The following is a 21388-nucleotide window of genomic DNA, read 5'->3' as shown; positions in this document are numbered from 1 at the left end:
CAGATGTGTCAGTTGGAAATTATAATTTTCTTTCCTTTACACAGATGCGTCTAATACCAATATCCAGCAATCTTGACCAACAAACCTGACCAACAACAGTCAACACACCTGACCAACAACAGGACAGTCAACACACCTGACCAACAACAGGACAGTCACCACATCTGACCAACAACAGTCACCACACCTGACCAACAACAGTCAACACACCTGACCAACAACAGGACAGTCAACACACCTGAACAACAACAGTCACCACACCTGAACAACAACAGGACAGTCACCACACCTGACCAACAACAGTCAACACACCTGACCAACAACAGGACAGTCAACACACCTGACCAACAACAGTCAACACACCTGACCCACAACAGTCAACACACCTGACCAACAACAGGACAGTCAACACACCTGACCAACAACAGGACAGTCAACACACCTGACCAACAACAGTCACCACACCTGACCAACAACAGTCACCACACCTGACCAACAACAGGACAGTCAACACACCTGACCAACAACAGTCACCACACCTGACCAACAACAGGAAAGTCAACACACCTGACCAACAACAGGACAGTCAACACACCTGACCAACAACAGTCACCACACCTGACCAACAACAGGACAGTCAACACACCTGACCAACAACAGGACAGTCACCACACCTGACCAACAACAGTCACCACACCTGACCAACAACAGGACAGTCACCACACCTGACCAACAACAGTCAACACACCTGACCAACAACAGTCAACACACCTGACCAACAACAGGACAGTCAACACACCTGACCAACAACAGGACAGTCACCACACCTGACCAACAACAGGACAGTCAACACACCTGACCAAGAACAGTCAACACACCTGACCAACAACAGTCAACACACCTGACCAACAACAGTCAACACACCTGACCAACAACAGTCAACACACCTGACCAACAACAGTCAACACACCTGACCAACAACAGTCAACACACCTGACCAACAACAGTCAACACACCTGACCAACAACTGTCAACACACCTGACCAACAACAGTCAACACACCTGACCAACAACAGTCAACACACCTGACCAACAACAGTCAACACACCTGACCAACAACAGTCAACACACCTGACCAACAACAGTCAACACACCTGACCAACAACAGGACAGTCACCACACCTGACCAACATCAGTCAACACACCTGACCAACAACAGGACAGTCACCACACCTGACCAACAACAGTCAACACACTTGACCAACAACAGGACAGTCAACACACCTGACCAACAACAGTCAACACACCTGACCAACAACAGGACAGTCAACACACCTGACCAACAACAGGACAGTCAACACACCTGACCAACAACAGGACAGTCAGCACACCTGACCAACAACAGGACAGTCAACACACCTGACCAACAACAGTCACCACACCTGACCAACAACAGGACAGTCACCACACCTGACCAACAACAGTCACCACACCTGACCAACAACAGGACAGTCACCACACCTGACCAACAACAGTCAACACACCTGACCAACAACAGTCACCACACCTGACCAACAACAGGACAGTCACCACACCTGACCAACATCAGTCAACACACCTGACCAACAACAGGACAGTCACCACACCTGACCAACAACAGTCAACACACTTGACCAACAACAGGACAGTCAACACACCTGACCAACAACAGTCAACACACCTGACCAACAACAGGACAGTCAACACACCTGACCAACAACAGGACAGTCAACACACCTGACCAACAACAGGACAGTCAACACACCTGACCAACAAGAGGACAGTCAACACACCTGACCAACAACAGGACAGTCAACACACCTGACCAACAACAGGACAGTCAACACACCTGACCAACAACAGTCAACACACCTGACCAACAACAGGACAGTCAACACACCTGACCATCAACAGTCAACACACCTGACCAACAACAGGACAGTCAACACACCTGACCAACAACAGTCAACACACCTGACCAACAACAGGACAGTCAACACACCTGACCAACAACAGTCAACACACCTGACCAACAACAGTCACCACACCTGACCAACAACAGTCACCACACCTGACCAACAACAGTCAACACACCTGACCAACAACAGTCACCACACTTGACCAACAACAGGACAGTCACCACACATGACCAACAACAGTCAACACACCTGACCAACAACAGTCACCACACCTGACCAACAACAGGACAGTCAACACACCTGACCAACAACAGGACAGTCAACACACCTGACCAACAACAGTCAACACACCTGACCAACAACAGGACAGTCAACACACCTGACCAACAACAGTCAACACACCTGACCAACAACAGGACAGTCAACACACCTGACCAACAATAGGACAGTCAACACACCTGACCAACAACAGTCAACACACCTGACCAACAACAGGACAGTCAACACACCTGACCAACAACAGTCAACACACCTGACCAACAACAGGACAGTCAACACACCTGACCAACAACAGTCAACACACCTGACCAACAACAGTCAACACACCTGACCAACAACAGTCACCACACCTGACCAACAACAGTCACCACATCTGACCAACAACAGTCAACACACCTGACCAACAACAGTCACCACACCTGACCAACAACAGTCACCACATCTGACCAACAACAGTCACCACACCTGACCAACAACAGTCAACACACCTGACCAACAACAGTCACCACACCTGACCAACAACAGGACAGTCACCACACCTGACCAACAACAGTCAACACACCTGACCAACAACAGGACAGTCAACACACCTGACCAACAACAGTCAACACACCTGACCAACAACAGTCACCACACCTGAACAACAACAGGACAGTCACCACACCTGACCAACAACAGTCAACACACCTGACCAACAACAGGACAGTCAACACACCTGACCAACAACAGGACAGTCAACACACCTGACCAAGAACAGTCAACACACCTGACAAACAACAGTCACCACACCTGACCAACAACAGTCAACACACCTGACCAACAACAGGACAGTCAACACACCTGACCAACAACAGTCAACACACCTGACCAACAACAGTCAACACACCTGACCAACAACAGGACAGTCAACACACCTGACCAACAACAGGACAGTCAACACACCTGACCAACAACAGGACAGTCAACACACCTGACCAACAACAGGACAGTCAACACACCTGACCAACAACAGTCAACACACCTGACAAACAACAGTCACCACACCTGACCAACAACAGTCACCACACCTGACCAACAACAGTCAACACACTTGACCAACAACAGTCAACACATCTGACAAACAACAGTCAACACACCTGACCAACAACAGTCAACACACCTGACCAACAACAGGACAGTCAACACACCTGACCAACAACAAGACAGTCAACACACCTGACCAACAACAGGACAGTCACCACACCTGACCAACAACAGTCAACACACCTGACCAACAACAGTCAACACACCTGACCAACAACAGGACAGTCAACACACCTGACCAACAACAGGACAGTCACCACACCTGACCAACAACAGGACAGTCAACACACCTGACCAAGAACAGTCAACACACCTGACCAACAACAGTCAACACACCTGACCAACAACAGTCAACACACCTGACCAACAACAGTCAACACACCTGACCAACAACAGTCAACACACCTGACCAACAACAGTCAACACACCTGACCAACAACAGTCAACACACCTGACCAACAACAGTCAACACACCTGACCAACAACAGTCAACACACCTGACCAACAACAGTCAACACACCTGACCAACAACAGTCAACACACCTGACCAACAACAGTCAACACACCTGACCAACAACAGTCAACACACCTGACCAACAACAGTCAACACACCTGACCAACAACAGTCACCACACCTGACCAACAACAGTCAACACACCTGACCAACAACAGTCAACACACCTGACCAACAACAGGACAGTCAGCACACCTGACCAACAACAGGACAGTCAACACACCTGACCAACAACAGTCACCACACCTGACCAACAACAGGACAGTCACCACACCTGACCAACAACAGTCACCACACCTGACCAACAACAGGACAGTCACCACACCTGACCAACAACAGTCAACACACCTGACCAACAACAGTCACCACACCTGACCAACAACAGGACAGTCACCACACCTGACCAACATCAGTCAACACACCTGACCAACAACAGGACAGTCACCACACCTGACCAACAACAGTCAACACACTTGACCAACAACAGGACAGTCAACACACCTGACCAACAACAGTCAACACACCTGACCAACAACAGGACAGTCAACACACCTGACCAACAACAGGACAGTCAACACACCTGACCAACAACAGGACAGTCAACACACCTGACCAACAAGAGGACAGTCAACACACCTGACCAACAACAGGACAGTCAACACACCTGACCAACAACAGGACAGTCAACACACCTGACCAACAACAGTCAACACACCTGACCAACAACAGGACAGTCAACACACCTGACCATCAACAGTCAACACACCTGACCAACAACAGGACAGTCAACACACCTGACCAACAACAGTCAACACACCTGACCAACAACAGGACAGTCAACACACCTGACCAACAACAGTCAACACACCTGACCAACAACAGTCACCACACCTGACCAACAACAGTCACCACACCTGACCAACAACAGTCAACACACCTGACCAACAACAGTCACCACACTTGACCAACAACAGGACAGTCACCACACATGACCAACAACAGTCAACACACCTGACCAACAACAGTCACCACACCTGACCAACAACAGGACAGTCAACACACCTGACCAACAACAGGACAGTCAACACACCTGACCAACAACAGTCAACACACCTGACCAACAACAGGACAGTCAACACACCTGACCAACAACAGTCAACACACCTGACCAACAACAGGACAGTCAACACACCTGACCAACAATAGGACAGTCAACACACCTGACCAACAACAGTCACCACACCTGACCAACAACAGTCAACACACCTGACCAACAACAGGACAGTCAACACACCTGACCAACAACAGTCAACACACCTGACCAACAACAGGACAGTCAACACACCTGACCAACAACAGTCAACACACCTGACCAACAACAGTCAACACACCTGACCAACAACAGTCACCACACCTGACCAACAACAGTCACCACATCTGACCAACAACAGTCAACACACCTGACCAACAACAGTCACCACACCTGACCAACAACAGTCACCACATCTGACCAACAACAGTCTCCACACCTGACCAACAACAGTCAACACACCTGACCAACAACAGTCACCACACCTGACCAACAACAGGACAGTCACCACACCTGACCAACAACAGTCAACACACCTGACCAACAACAGGACAGTCAACACACCTGACCAACAACAGTCAACACACCTGACCAACAACAGTCACCACACCTGAACAACAACAGGACAGTCACCACACCTGACCAACAACAGTCAACACACCTGACCAACAACAGGACAGTCAACACACCTGACCAACAACAGGACAGTCAACACACCTGACCAAGAACAGTCAACACACCTGACAAACAACAGTCACCACACCTGACCAACAACAGTCAACACACCTGACCAACAACAGGACAGTCAACACACCTGACCAACAACAGTCAACACACCTGACCAACAACAGTCAACACACCTGACCAACAACAGGACAGTCAACACACCTGACCAACAACAGGACAGTCAACACACCTGACCAACAACAGTCAACACACCTGACCAACAACAGGACAGTCAACACACCTGACCAACAACAGTCAACACACCTGACCAACAACAGGACAGTCAACACACCTGACCAACAATAGGACAGTCAACACACCTGACCAACAACAGTCAACACACCTGACCAACAACAGGACAGTCAACACACCTGACCAACAACAGTCAACACACCTGACCAACAACAGGACAGTCAACACACCTGACCAACAACAGTCAACACACCTGACCAACAACAGTCAACACACCTGACCAACAACAGTCACCACACCTGACCAACAACAGTCACCACATCTGACCAACAACAGTCAACACACCTGACCAACAACAGTCACCACACCTGACCAACAACAGTCACCACATCTGACCAACAACAGTCACCACACCTGACCAACAACAGTCAACACACCTGACCAACAACAGTCACCACACCTGACCAACAACAGGACAGTCACCACACCTGACCAACAACAGTCAACACACCTGACCAACAACAGGACAGTCAACACACCTGACCAACAACAGTCAACACACCTGACCAACAACAGTCACCACACCTGAACAACAACAGGACAGTCACCACACCTGACCAACAACAGTCAACACACCTGACCAACAACAGGACAGTCAACACACCTGACCAACAACAGGACAGTCAACACACCTGACCAAGAACAGTCAACACACCTGACAAACAACAGTCACCACACCTGACCAACAACAGTCAACACACCTGACCAACAACAGGACAGTCAACACACCTGACCAACAACAGTCAACACACCTGACCAACAACAGTCAACACACCTGACCAACAACAGGACAGTCAACACACCTGACCAACAACAGGACAGTCAACACACCTGACCAACAACAGGACAGTCAACACACCTGACCAACAACAGGACAGTCAACACACCTGACCAACAACAGTCAACACACCTGACAAACAACAGTCACCACACCTGACCAACAACAGTCACCACACCTGACCAACAACAGTCAACACACTTGACCAACAACAGTCAACACATCTGACAAACAACAGTCAACACACCTGACCAACAACAGTCAACACACCTGACCAACAACAGGACAGTCAACACACCTGACCAACAACAAGACAGTCAACACACCTGACCAACAACAGGACAGTCACCACACCTGACCAACAACAGTCAACACACCTGACCAACAACAGTCAACACACCTGACCAACAACAGGACAGTCAACACACCTGACCAACAACAGGACAGTCACCACACCTGACCAACAACAGGACAGTCAACACACCTGACTAAGAACAGTCAACACACCTGACCAACAACAGTCAACACACCTGACCAACAACAGTCAACACACCTGACCAACAACAGTCAACACACCTGACCAACAACAGTCAACACACCTGACCAACAACAGTCAACACACCTGACCAACAACAGTCAACACACCTGACCAACAACAGTCAACACACCTGACCAACAACAGTCAACACACCTGACCAACAACAGTCAACACACCTGACCAACAACAGTCAACACACCTGACCAACAACAGTCAACACACCTGACCAACAACAGTCAACACACCTGACCAACAACAGTCAACACACCTGACCAACAACAGTCACCACACCTGACCAACAACAGTCAACACACCTGACCAACAACAGTCAACACACCTGACCAACAACAGGACAGTCAGCACACCTGACCAACAACAGGACAGTCAACACACCTGACCAACAACAGTCACCACACCTGACCAACAACAGGACAGTCACCACACCTGACCAACAACAGTCACCACACCTGACCAACAACAGGACAGTCACCACACCTGACCAACAACAGTCAACACACCTGACCAACAACAGTCACCACACCTGACCAACAACAGGACAGTCACCACACCTGACCAACATCAGTCAACACACCTGACCAACAACAGGACAGTCACCACACCTGACCAACAACAGTCAACACACTTGACCAACAACAGGACAGTCAACACACCTGACCAACAACAGTCAACACACCTGACCAACAACAGGACAGTCAACACACCTGACCAACAACAGGACAGTCAACACACCTGACCAACAACAGGACAGTCAACACACCTGACCAACAAGAGGACAGTCAACACACCTGACCAACAACAGGACAGTCAACACACCTGACCAACAACAGGACAGTCAACACACCTGACCAACAACAGTCAACACACCTGACCAACAACAGGACAGTCAACACACCTGACCATCAACAGTCAACACACCTGACCAACAACAGGACAGTCAACACACCTGACCAACAACAGTCAACACACCTGACCAACAACAGGACAGTCAACACACCTGACCAACAACAGTCAACACACCTGACCAACAACAGTCACCACACCTGACCAACAACAGTCACCACACCTGACCAACAACAGTCAACACACCTGACCAACAACAGTCACCACACTTGACCAACAACAGGACAGTCACCACACATGACCAACAACAGTCAACACACCTGACCAACAACAGTCACCACACCTGACCAACAACAGGACAGTCAACACACCTGACCAACAACAGGACAGTCAACACACCTGACCAACAACAGTCAACACACCTGACCAACAACAGGACAGTCAACACACCTGACCAACAACAGTCAACACACCTGACCAACAACAGGACAGTCAACACACCTGACCAACAATAGGACAGTCAACACACCTGACCAACAACAGTCAACACACCTGACCAACAACAGGACAGTCAACACACCTGACCAACAACAGTCAACACACCTGACCAACAACAGGACAGTCAACACACCTGACCAACAACAGTCAACACACCTGACCAACAACAGTCAACACACCTGACCAACAACAGTCACCACACCTGACCAACAACAGTCACCACATCTGACCAACAACAGTCAACACACCTGACCAACAACAGTCACCACACCTGACCAACAACAGTCACCACATCTGACCAACAACAGTCACCACACCTGACCAACAACAGTCAACACACCTGACCAACAACAGTCACCACACCTGACCAACAACAGGACAGTCACCACACCTGACCAACAACAGTCAACACACCTGACCAACAACAGGACAGTCAACACACCTGACCAACAACAGTCAACACACCTGACCAACAACAGTCACCACACCTGAACAACAACAGGACAGTCACCACACCTGACCAACAACAGTCAACACACCTGACCAACAACAGGACAGTCAACACACCTGACCAACAACAGGACAGTCAACACACCTGACCAAGAACAGTCAACACACCTGACAAACAACAGTCACCACACCTGACCAACAACAGTCAACACACCTGACCAACAACAGGACAGTCAACACACCTGACCAACAACAGTCAACACACCTGACCAACAACAGTCAACACACCTGACCAACAACAGGACAGTCAACACACCTGACCAACAACAGGACAGTCAACACACCTGACCAACAACAGGACAGTCAACACACCTGACCAACAACAGGACAGTCAACACACCTGACCAACAACAGTCAACACACCTGACAAACAACAGTCACCACACCTGACCAACAACAGTCACCACACCTGACCAACAACAGTCAACACACTTGACCAACAACAGTAAACACATCTGACAAACAACAGTCAACACACCTGACCAACAACAGTCAACACACCTGACCAACAACAGGACAGTCAACACACCTGACCAACAACAAGACAGTCAACACACCTGACCAACAACAGTCACCACACCTGACCAACAACAGTCAACACACTTGACCAACAACAGTCAACACACCTGACCAACAACAGGACAGTCAACACACCTGACCAACAACAGGACAGTCAACACACCTGACCAACAACAGGACAGTCAACACACCTGACCAACAACAGTCAACACACCTGACCAACAACAGGACAGTCAACACACATGACCAACAACAGGACAGTCAACACACCTGACCAACAACAGGACAGTCAACACACCTGACTAACAACAGGACAGTCAACACACCTGACCAACAACAGGACAGTCACCACACCTGACAAACAACAGGACAGTCAACACACCTGACCAACAACAGGACAGTCACCACACCTGACCAACAACAGGACAGTCACCACACCTGACCAACAACAGTCAACACACTTGACCAACAACAGTCAACACACCTGACCAACAACAGGACAGTCACCACACCTGACCAACAACAGGACAGTCAACACACCTGACCAACAACAGGACAGTCACCACACCTGACCAACAACAGGACAGTCTACACACCTGACCAACAACAGGACAGTCTACACACCTGACCAACAACAGGACAGTCTACACACCTGACCAACAACAGGACAGTCAACACACCTGACCAACAACAGGACAGTCAACACACCTGACCAACAACAGGACAGTCAACACACCTGACAACAACAGGACAGTCAACACACCTGACCAACAACAGGACAGTCAACACACCTGACCAACAACAGGACAGTCTACACACCTGACCAACAACAGGACAGTCAACACACCTGACCAACAACAGGACAGTCTACACACCTGACCAACAACAGGACAGTCAACACACCTGACCAACAACAGGACAGTCAACACACCTGACCAACAACAGGACAGTCAACACACCTGACCAACAACAGGACAGTCAACACACCTGACCAACAACAGGACAGTCTACACACCTGACCAACAACAGGACAGTCAACACACCTGACCAACAACAGGACAGTCTACACACCTGACCAACCCAACAGCTGACCATGGCAGTTCACCACCACAATAACTACACACTTCCCTAAACAAACCAGTAAACAACCTTACATGTACATAAGTCATATATAACAATCACGCCTAAAGAACATATCTGAATCCTCTCTCAATATCTGGAAATTAATTGTTTTCCTCAACAAATAGTGTTCAACAGAGAACATAATATGTTGAAGGTTCCCAGGCTGGTTCAGTGATATAATCTCCTGCAAATTTATAACTCACTTGAATATCAATTGCAATAAAAGTATTTGATATTCAAAAAGTTCGGTGAATTAATTGAACTAGAAAAATCTGTTATTTGTGTGTTTAATAATTCTAAATACTAACAACATGTGTTTTATTAATTTTTTTCACAAAACTGTCCCATCGTCTGATATTATTTCACTATTTAAAAAAATAATGATTTCAGGCGAGCTAAAGGGTTTTTAGAATTTATAATAATATGAAAATAAAGGATTTCAGTGTCGGTAATTTTTTGTCTCGTAGGTAATACTGTTCTTTATGGTGTATGTTGTGACACCTGAAGATTACGTGGAGACTTTAATCACCAGGTAAGGCGGAGACGGGAGGAGGCAGCCTCTTTTTACCTGGCCCAGGGCAGGGCTGTCCAAGTTCTGTCCAAGATGGTAATCTGTCTAAGTTGTGTCCAAGCAATGACGGTCCATACAGCTCTGGCCTTAACCTTGCCTGCTGTACCAGGCCATTAGAGGTCCTGATATTATGTGAAGCTTCTCATGTCTTCAATATTATGTAGTGTGAGTTGTGAGGAGAGAATACAGGAGACTACAGTTGAGAAATTCATGAGGAATCTTCACTCACACCTTCCCTCACACACTCTCAACTTCCCCACACACTCACACCTTCCCTCACACACTCACATCTTCCTCATACACTCCCATCTTCCCTCACACACTCACACCTTCCCTCACACACTCACATCTTCCCTCACACACTCACACCTTCCCTCACACACTCACATCTTTCCTCACACACTCACATCTTCCCTCACACACTCACACCTTCCCTCCCACACTCACACCTTCCCTCACACACTCACACCTTCCCTCCCACACTCACACCTTCCCTCAAACACTCACACCTTCCCTCACACACTCACACGTTCCCTCACACACTCACACCTTCCCTCCCACACTCACACCTTCCCTCACACACTCACACCTTCCCTCACACACTCACACCTTCCCTCACACACTCACACCTTCCCTCACACACTCTCAACTTCCCCACACACTCACACCTTCCCTCCCACACTCACACCTTCCCTCACACACTCACACCTTCCCTCACACACTCTCAACTTCCCCACACACTCACACCTTCCCTCCCACACTCACACCTTCCCTCACACACTCACATGTTTCCTCACACACTCACATCTTCCCTCACACACTCACACCTTCCCTCCCACACTCACACCTTACCTCACACACTCACACCTTCCCTCCCACACTCACACCTTCCCTCACACACTCACACTTTCCCTCACACACTCACACCTTCCCTCACACACTCATATCTTCCCTCACACACTCACACCTTCCCTCACACACTCACATCTTCCCTCACACACTCACACCTTCCCTCACACACTCACACCTTCCCTCACACACTCACACCTTCCCTCACACACTCACATCTTCCCTCACACACTCACACCTTCCCTCACACACTCACACCTTCCCTCACACACTCACACCTTCCCTCCCACACTCACACCTTCCCTCACACACTCACACCTTCCCTCCCACACTCACACCTTCCCTCACACACTCACATCTTCCCTCACACACTCACACCTTCCCTCACACACTCACATCTTCCCTCACACACTCACACCTTCCCTCACACACTCACACCTTCCCTCACACACTCACATCTTTCCTCACACACTCACATCTTCCCTCACACACTCACATCTTCCCTCACACACTCACACCTTCCCTCACACACTCACATCTTTCCTCATACACTCACATCTTCCCTCACACACTCACATCTTTCCTCACACACTCACATCTTCCCTCACACACTCACATCTTTCCTCACACACTCACATCTTCCCTCACACACTCACACCTTCCCTCCCACACTCACACTTTCCCTCACACACTCACATCTTTCCTCACACACTCACACCTTCCCTCACACACTCACACCTTCCCTCACACACTCACATCTTCCCTCACACACTCACATCTTTCCTCACACACTCACATCTTCCCTCACACACTCACACCTTCCCTCACACACTCACATCTTCCCTCACACACTCACACCTTCCCTCACACACTCACATCTTCCCTCACACACTCACACCTTCCCTCACACACTCACACCTTCCCTCACACACTCACATCTTCCCTCACACACTCACATCTTTCCTCACACACTCACATCTTCCCTCACACACTCACACCTTCCTTCACACACTCACACCTTCCCTCACACACTCACATCTTCCCTCACACACTCACACCTTCCCTCACACACTCACACCTTTCCTCACACACTCACACCTTCCCTCACACACTCACACCTTCCCTCACACACTCACACCTTCCTCACACACTCACACCTTCCCTCACACACTCACACCTTCCCTCACACGCTCACACCTTCCCTCACACACTCACATCTTCCCTCACACACTCACACCTTCCCTCACACACTCACATCTTCCCTCACACACTCACACCTTCCCTCACACACTCACATTTTCCCTCACACACTCACCTCTTCCCTCACACACTCACACCTTCCCTCACACACTCACATCTTCCCTCACACACTCACACCTTCCCTCACACACTCACATCTTCCCTCACACACTCACACCTTCCCTCACACACTCACACCTTCCCTCACACACTCACATCTTCCCTCACACACTCACATCTTTCCTCACACACTCACATCTTCCCTCACACACTCACACCTTCCCTCACACACTCACACCTTCCCTCACACACTCACATCTTCCCTCACACACTCACACCTTCCCTCACACACTCACACCTTTCCTCACACACTCACACCTACCCTCACACACTCACACCTTCCCTCACACACTCACATCTTCCCTCACGCACTCACATCTTCCCTCACACACTCACATCTTCCCTCACACACTCACACCTTCCCTCACACACTCACATCTTCCCTCACGCACTCACACCTTCCCTCACACACTCACATCTTCCCTCACACACTCACATCTTTCCTCACACACTCACACCTTCCCTCACACACTCTCAACTTCCCCACACACTCACATCTTCCCTCCCACACTCACACCTTCCCTCCCACACTCACACCTTCCCTCCCACACTCACACCTTCCCTCACACACTCTCAACTTCCCCACACACTCACATCTTCCCTCCCACACTCACACCTTCCCTCACACACTCACATCTTTCCTCCCACACTCACATCTTCCCTCACACACTCACACCTTCCCTCACACACTCACATCTTCCCTCACACACTCACACCTTCCCTCACACACTCACACCTTCCCTCACACACTCACACCTTCCCTCACACACTCACATCTTCCCTCACACACTCACACCTTCCCTCACACACTCACACCTTCCCTCACACACTCACACCTTCCCTCACACACTCACATCTTCCCTCACACACTCACATCTTCCCTCACACACTCACATCTTTCCTCCCACACTCACATCTTCCCTCACACACTCACATCTTCCCTCACACACTCACATCTTCCCTCACACACTCACACCTTCCCTCACACACTCACACCTTCCCTCACACACTCACACCTTCCCTCACACACTCACACCTTCCCTCACACACTCACATCTCACCCTCCTACTTATATATTTCCTTGAAGACGGTATTTGGGTGCGCCTCCAATCACCTTGTTCTTTAACCTGCTCGAACCATCTGAGAGCGCTCGTCTCAAACTTCAAGTTGATTGACAAGCTAAGAGGCAGCACAACAGCTGGCTTAGACAGGAAGACAAGGCTGGACACTTACCGTCACTAACAGTCTGCTTGTTCACATGCCATCCAAAACTTGTTACACGAGTCGCGGGTTCGAGGTTTGCTTCATCCATTCCGCACTTGAACTGCTGGTGATGTAGAGCTGATGATGTAGAGCTGATGATGTAAAGCTGATGATGTAGAGCTGATGATGTAGAGCTGGTGATGTAGAGCTGATGATGTAGAGCTGGTGATGTAGAGCTGATGATGTAGAGCTGGTGATGTAGAGCTGATGATGTAGAGCTGATGATGTAGAGCTGATGATGTAGAGCTGGTGATGTAGAGCTGATGATGTAGAGCTGATGATGTAGAGCTGATGATGTAGAGCTGGTGATGTAGAGCTGATGATGTAGAGCTGATGATGTAGAGCTGATGATGTAGAGCTGATGATGTAGAGCTGATGATGTAGAGCTGGTGATGTAGAGCTGATGATGTAGAGCTGGTGATGTAGAGCTGATGATGTAGAGCTGGTGATGTAGAGCTGGTGATGTAGAGCTGATGATGTAGAGCTGATGATAATGAATTCAATTCAATTTTTTTCTTTATTATGCACCCCATACCCATCCCGTGGGCGGTGGTGGAAAGGGTTACAGAGGCACGTCATCGGTTTAGGAACTGAACCCCAGAGTTTGTTTAGCTAAGCAAATAACAATCTTTTGACGCTAGTTACACAGTTATTAATTTTATGTACATGTACAACTATACTATACTATACTATACTATACTATACTATATATATATATATATATATATATATATATATATATATATATATATATATATATATATATATATATATATATATATATATATATATATATATATATATATATATATATATATATATATGTATAACTGAAAACTCACACCCCAGAAGTGACTCGAACCCATACTCCCACAACTGGTATGTACAGGGACGCCTTAATCCGCTTGACCATCACGACCGGACAAAAGGAAGTGATAGCCGAGGCTATATGAACCACTTCCCCGCCGGCACTCGGATGGTAATCTTGGGCATAGCATTTTATCAAATCACCTCATTCTTTGGGGCACACGTGAGGAACACAAATGCAAACAAGCCTGAATGGTCCCCAGGACTATATACAACTGAAAACTCACACCCCAGAAGTGACTCGAACCCATACTCCCACAACTGGTATGTACAGGGACGCCTTAATCCGCTTGACCATCACGACCGGACAAAAGGAAGTGATAGCCGAGGCTATATGAACCACTTCCCCGCCGGCACTCGGATGGTAATCTTGGGCATAGCATTTTATCAAATCACCTCATTCTTTGGGGCACACGTGAGGAACACAAATGCAAACAAGCCTGAATGGTCCCCAGGACTATATACAACTGAAAACTCACACCCCAGAAGTGACTCGAACCCATACTCCCACAACTGGTATGTACAGGGACGCCTTAATCCGCTTGACCATCACGACCGGACAAAAGGAAGTGATAGCCGAGGCTATATGAACCACTTCCCCGCCGGCACTCGGATGGTAATCTTGGGCATAGCATTTTATCAAATCACCTCATTCTTTGGGGCACACGTGAGGAACACAAATGCAAACAAGCCTGAATGGTCCCCAGGACTATATACAACTGAAAACTCACACCCCAGAAGTGACTCGAACCCATACTCCCACAACTGGTATGTACAGGGACGCCTTAATCCGCTTGACCATCACGACCGGACAAAAGGAAGTGATAGCCGAGGCTATATGAACCACTTCCCCGCCGGCACTCGGATGGTAATCTTGGGCATAGCATTTTATCAAATCACCTCATTCTTTGGGGCACACGTGAGGAACACAAATGCAAACAAGCCTGAATGGTCCCCAGGACTATATACAACTGAAAACTCACACCCCAGAAGTGACTCGAACCCATACTCCCACAACTGGTATGTACAGGGACGCCTTAATCCGCTTGACCATCACGACCGGACAAAAGGAAGTGATAGCCGAGGCTATATGAACCACTTCCCCGCCGGCACTCGGATGGTAATCTTGGGCATAGCATTTTATCAAATCACCTCATTCTTTGGGGCACACGTGAGGAACACAAATGCAAACAAGCCTGAATGGTCCCCAGGACTATATACAACTGAAAACTCACACCCCAGAAGTGACTCGAACCCATACTCCCACAACTGGTATGTACAGGGACGCCTTAATCCGCTTGACCATCACGACCGGACAAAAGGAAGTGATAGCCGAGGCTATATGAACCACTTCCCCGCCGGCACTCGGATGGTAATCTTGGGCATAGCATTTTATCAAATCACCTCATTCTTTGGGGCACACGTGAGGAACACAAATGCAAACAAGCCTGAATGGTCCCCAGGACTATATACAACTGAAAACTCACACCCCAGAAGTGACTCGAACCCATACTCCCACAACTGGTATGTACAGGGACGCCTTAATCCGCTTGACCATCACGACCGGACAAAAGGAAGTGATAGCCGAGGCTATATGAACCACTTCCCCGCCGGCACTCGGATGGTAATCTTGGGCATAGCATTTTATCAAATCACCTCATTCTTTGGGGCACACGTGAGGAACACAAATGCAAACAAGCCTGAATGGTCCCCAGGACTATATACAACTGAAAACTCACACCCCAGAAGTGACTCGAACCCATACTCCCACAACTGGTATGTACAGGGACGCCTTAATCCGCTTGACCATCACGACCGGACAAAAGGAAGTGATAGCCGAGGCTATATGAACCACTTCCCCGCCGGCACTCGGATGGTAATCTTGGGCATAGCATTTTATCAAATCACCTCATTCTTTGGGGCACACGTGAGGAACACAAATGCAAACAAGCCTGAATGGTCCCCAGGACTATATACAACTGAAAACTCACACCCCAGAAGTGACTCGAACCCATACTCCCACAACTGGTATGTACAGGGACGCCTTAATCCGCTTGACCATCACGACCGGACAAAAGGAAGTGATAGCCGAGGCTATATGAACCACTTCCCCGCCGGCACTCGGATGGTAATCTTGGGCATAGCATTTTATCAAATCACCTCATTCTTTGGGGCACACGTGAGGAACACAAATGCAAACAAGCCTGAATGGTCCCCAGGACTATATACAACTGAAAACTCACACCCCAGAAGTGACTCGAACCCATACTCCCACAACTGGTATGTACAGGGACGCCTTAATCCGCTTGACCATCACGACCGGACAAAAGGAAGTGATAGCCGAGGCTATATGAACCACTTCCCCGCCGGCACTCGGATGGTAATCTTGGGCATAGCATTTTATCAAATCACCTCATTCTTTGGGGCACACGTGAGGAACACAAATGCAAACAAGCCTGAATGGTCCGGTCGGTGATGGTCAAGCGGATTAAGGCGTCCCTGTACATACCAGTTGTGGGAGTATGGGTTCGAGTCACTTCTGGGGTGTGAGTTTTCAGTTGTATATAGTCCTGGGGACCATTCAGGCTTGTTTGCATTTGTGTTCCTCACGTGTGCCCCAAAGAATGAGGTGATTTGATAAAATGCTATGCCCAAGATTACCATCCGAGTGCCGGCGGGGAAGTGGTTCATATAGCCTCGGCTATCACTTCCTTTTGTCCGGTCGTGATGGTCAAGCGGATTAAGGCGTCCCTGTACATACCAGTTGTGGGAGTATGGGTTCGAGTCACTTCTGGGGTGTGAGTTTTCAGTTGTATATAGTCCTGGGGACCATTCAGGCTTGTTTGCATTTGTGTTCCTCACGTGTGCCCCAAAGAATGAGGTGATTTGATAAAATGCTATGCCCAAGATTACCATCCGAGTGCCGGCGGGGAAGTGGTTCATATAGCCTCGGCTATCACTTCCTTTTGTCCGGTCGTGATGGTCAAGCGGATTAAGGCGTCCCTGTACATACCAGTTGTGGGAGTATGGGTTCGAGTCACTTCTGGGGTGTGAGTTTTCAGTTGTATATAGTCCTGGGGACCATTCAGGCTTGTTTGCATTTGTGTTCCTCACGTGTGCCCCAAAGAATGAGGTGATTTGATAAAATGCTATGCCCAAGATTACCATCCGAGTGCCGGCGGGGAAGTGGTTCATATAGCCTCGGCTATCACTTCCTTTTGTCCGGTCGTGATGGTCAAGCGGATTAAGGCGTCCCTGTACATACCAGTTGTGGGAGTATGGGTTCGAGTCACTTCTGGGGTGTGAGTTTTCAGTTGTATATAGTCCTGGGGACCATTCAGGCTTGTTTGCATTTGTGTTCCTCACGTGTGCCCCAAAGAATGAGGTGATTTGATAAAATGCTATGCCCAAGATTACCATCCGAGTGCCGGCGGGGAAGTGGTTCATATAGCCTCGGCTATCACTTCCTTTTGTCCGGTCGTGATGGTCAAGCGGATTAAGGCGTCCCTGTACATACCAGTTGTGGGAGTATGGGTTCGAGTCACTTCTGGGGTGTGAGTTTTCAGTTGTATATAGTCCTGGGGACCATTCAGGCTTGTTTGCATTTGTGTTCCTCACGTGTGCCCCAAAGAATGAGGTGATTTGATAAAATGCTATGCCCAAGATTACCATCCGAGTGCCGGCGGGGAAGTGGTTCATATAGCCTCGGCTATCACTTCCTTTTGTCCGGTCGTGATGGTCAAGCGGATTAAGGCGTCCCTGTACATACCAGTTGTGGGAGTATGGGTTCGAGTCACTTCTGGGGTGTGAGTTTTCAGTTGTATATAGTCCTGGGGACCATTCAGGCTTGTTTGCATTTGTGTTCCTCACGTGTGCCCCAAAGAATGAGGTGATTTGATAAAATGCTATGCCCAAGATTACCATCCGAGTGCCGGCGGGGAAGTGGTTCATATAGCCTCGGCTATCACTTCCTTTTGTCCGGTCGTGATGGTCAAGCGGATTAAGGCGTCCCTGTACATACCAGTTGTGGGAGTATGGGTTCGAGTCACTTCTGGGGTGTGAGTTTTCAGTTGTATATAGTCCTGGGGACCATTCAGGCTTGTTTGCATTTGTGTTCCTCACGTGTGCCCCAAAGAATGAGGTGATTTGATAAAATGCTATGCCCAAGATTACCATCCGAGTGCCGGCGGGGAAGTGGTTCATATAGCCTCGGCTATCACTTCCTTTTGTCCGGTCGTGATGGTCAAGCGGATTAAGGCGTCCCTGTACATACCAGTTGTGGGAGTATGGGTTCGAGTCACTTCTGGGGTGTGAGTTTTCAGTTGTATATAGTCCTGGGGACCATTCAGGCTTGTTTGCATTTGTGTTCCTCACGTGTGCCCCAAAGAATGAGGTGATTTGATAAAATGCTATGCCCAAGATTACCATCCGAGTGCCGGCGGGGAAGTGGTTCATATAGCCTCGGCTATCACTTCCTTTTGTCCGGTCGTGATGGTCAAGCGGATTAAGGCGTCCCTGTACATACCAGTTGTGGGAGTATGGGTTCGAGTCACTTCTGGGGTGTGAGTTTTCAGTTGTATATAGTCCTGGGGACCATTCAGGCTTGTTTGCATTTGTGTTCCTCACGTGTGCCCCAAAGAATGAGGTGATTTGATAAAATGCTATGCCCAAGATTACCATCCGAGTGCCGGCGGGGAAGTGGTTCATATAGCCTCGGCTATCACTTCCTTTTGTCCGGTCGTGATGGTCAAGCGGATTAAGGCGTCCCTGTACATACCAGTTGTGGGAGTATGGGTTCGAGTCACTTCTGGGGTGTGAGTTTTCAGTTGTATATAGTCCTGGGGACCATTCAGGCTTGTTTGCATTTGTGTTCCTCACGTGTGCCCCAAAGAATGAGGTGATTTGATAAAATGCTATGCCCAAGATTACCATCCGAGTGCCGGCGGGGAAGTGGTTCATATAGCCTCGGCTATCACTTCCTTTTGTCCGGTCGTGATGGTCAAGCGGATTAAGGCGTCCCTGTACATACCAGTTGTGGGAGTATGGGTTCGAGTCACTTCTGGGGTGTGAGTTTTCAGTTGTATATAGTCCTGGGGACCATTCAGGCTTGTTTGCATTTGTGTTCCTCACGTGTGCCCCAAAGAATGAGGTGATTTGATAAAATGCTATGCCCAAGATTACCATCCGAGTGCCGGCGGGGAAGTGGTTCATATAGCCTCGGCTATCACTTCCTTTTGTCCGGTCGTGATGGTCAAGCGGATTAAGGCGTCCCTGTACATACCAGTTGTGGGAGTATGGGTTCGAGTCACTTCTGGGGTGTGAGTTTTCAGTTGTATATAGTCCTGGGGACCATTCAGGCTTGTTTGCATATATATGTATGTATTTATACAATCATTTACACCAATACATATAAACATCGATAATCTTTTGTATTTTGTCCGTATTTAGATGGACTAGAAATCTTGCCCCAGTCCTGAAAAACCTTAATATTAACCCAGTGTTAAAAAATGATAATACAGTTAAGTCCATGTTAATTAAGAACTCTCCCTCGTCTGTAGCAGGTTGTGTGTACTCCAGCCCTTGTAATGAGTGTGCATGTGTTTACATCGGCCAGACTGGTAAATCTCTTTCTTCACGTTTAAAACAACACACACAACTCGTATGACCCAGCACACTAGTACATTGTATTGATATTCCAGTTTATGTGATCATTCTATCGATTTAAACGGGGCAAAATGCATTGTTCAGAGC

Source organism: Procambarus clarkii, chromosome 3, assembly GCF_040958095.1.
Source record: "Procambarus clarkii isolate CNS0578487 chromosome 3, FALCON_Pclarkii_2.0, whole genome shotgun sequence".
NCBI lineage: Eukaryota > Metazoa > Arthropoda > Malacostraca > Decapoda > Cambaridae > Procambarus > Procambarus clarkii.
Note: the sequence above shows the minus strand (reverse complement) of the source record.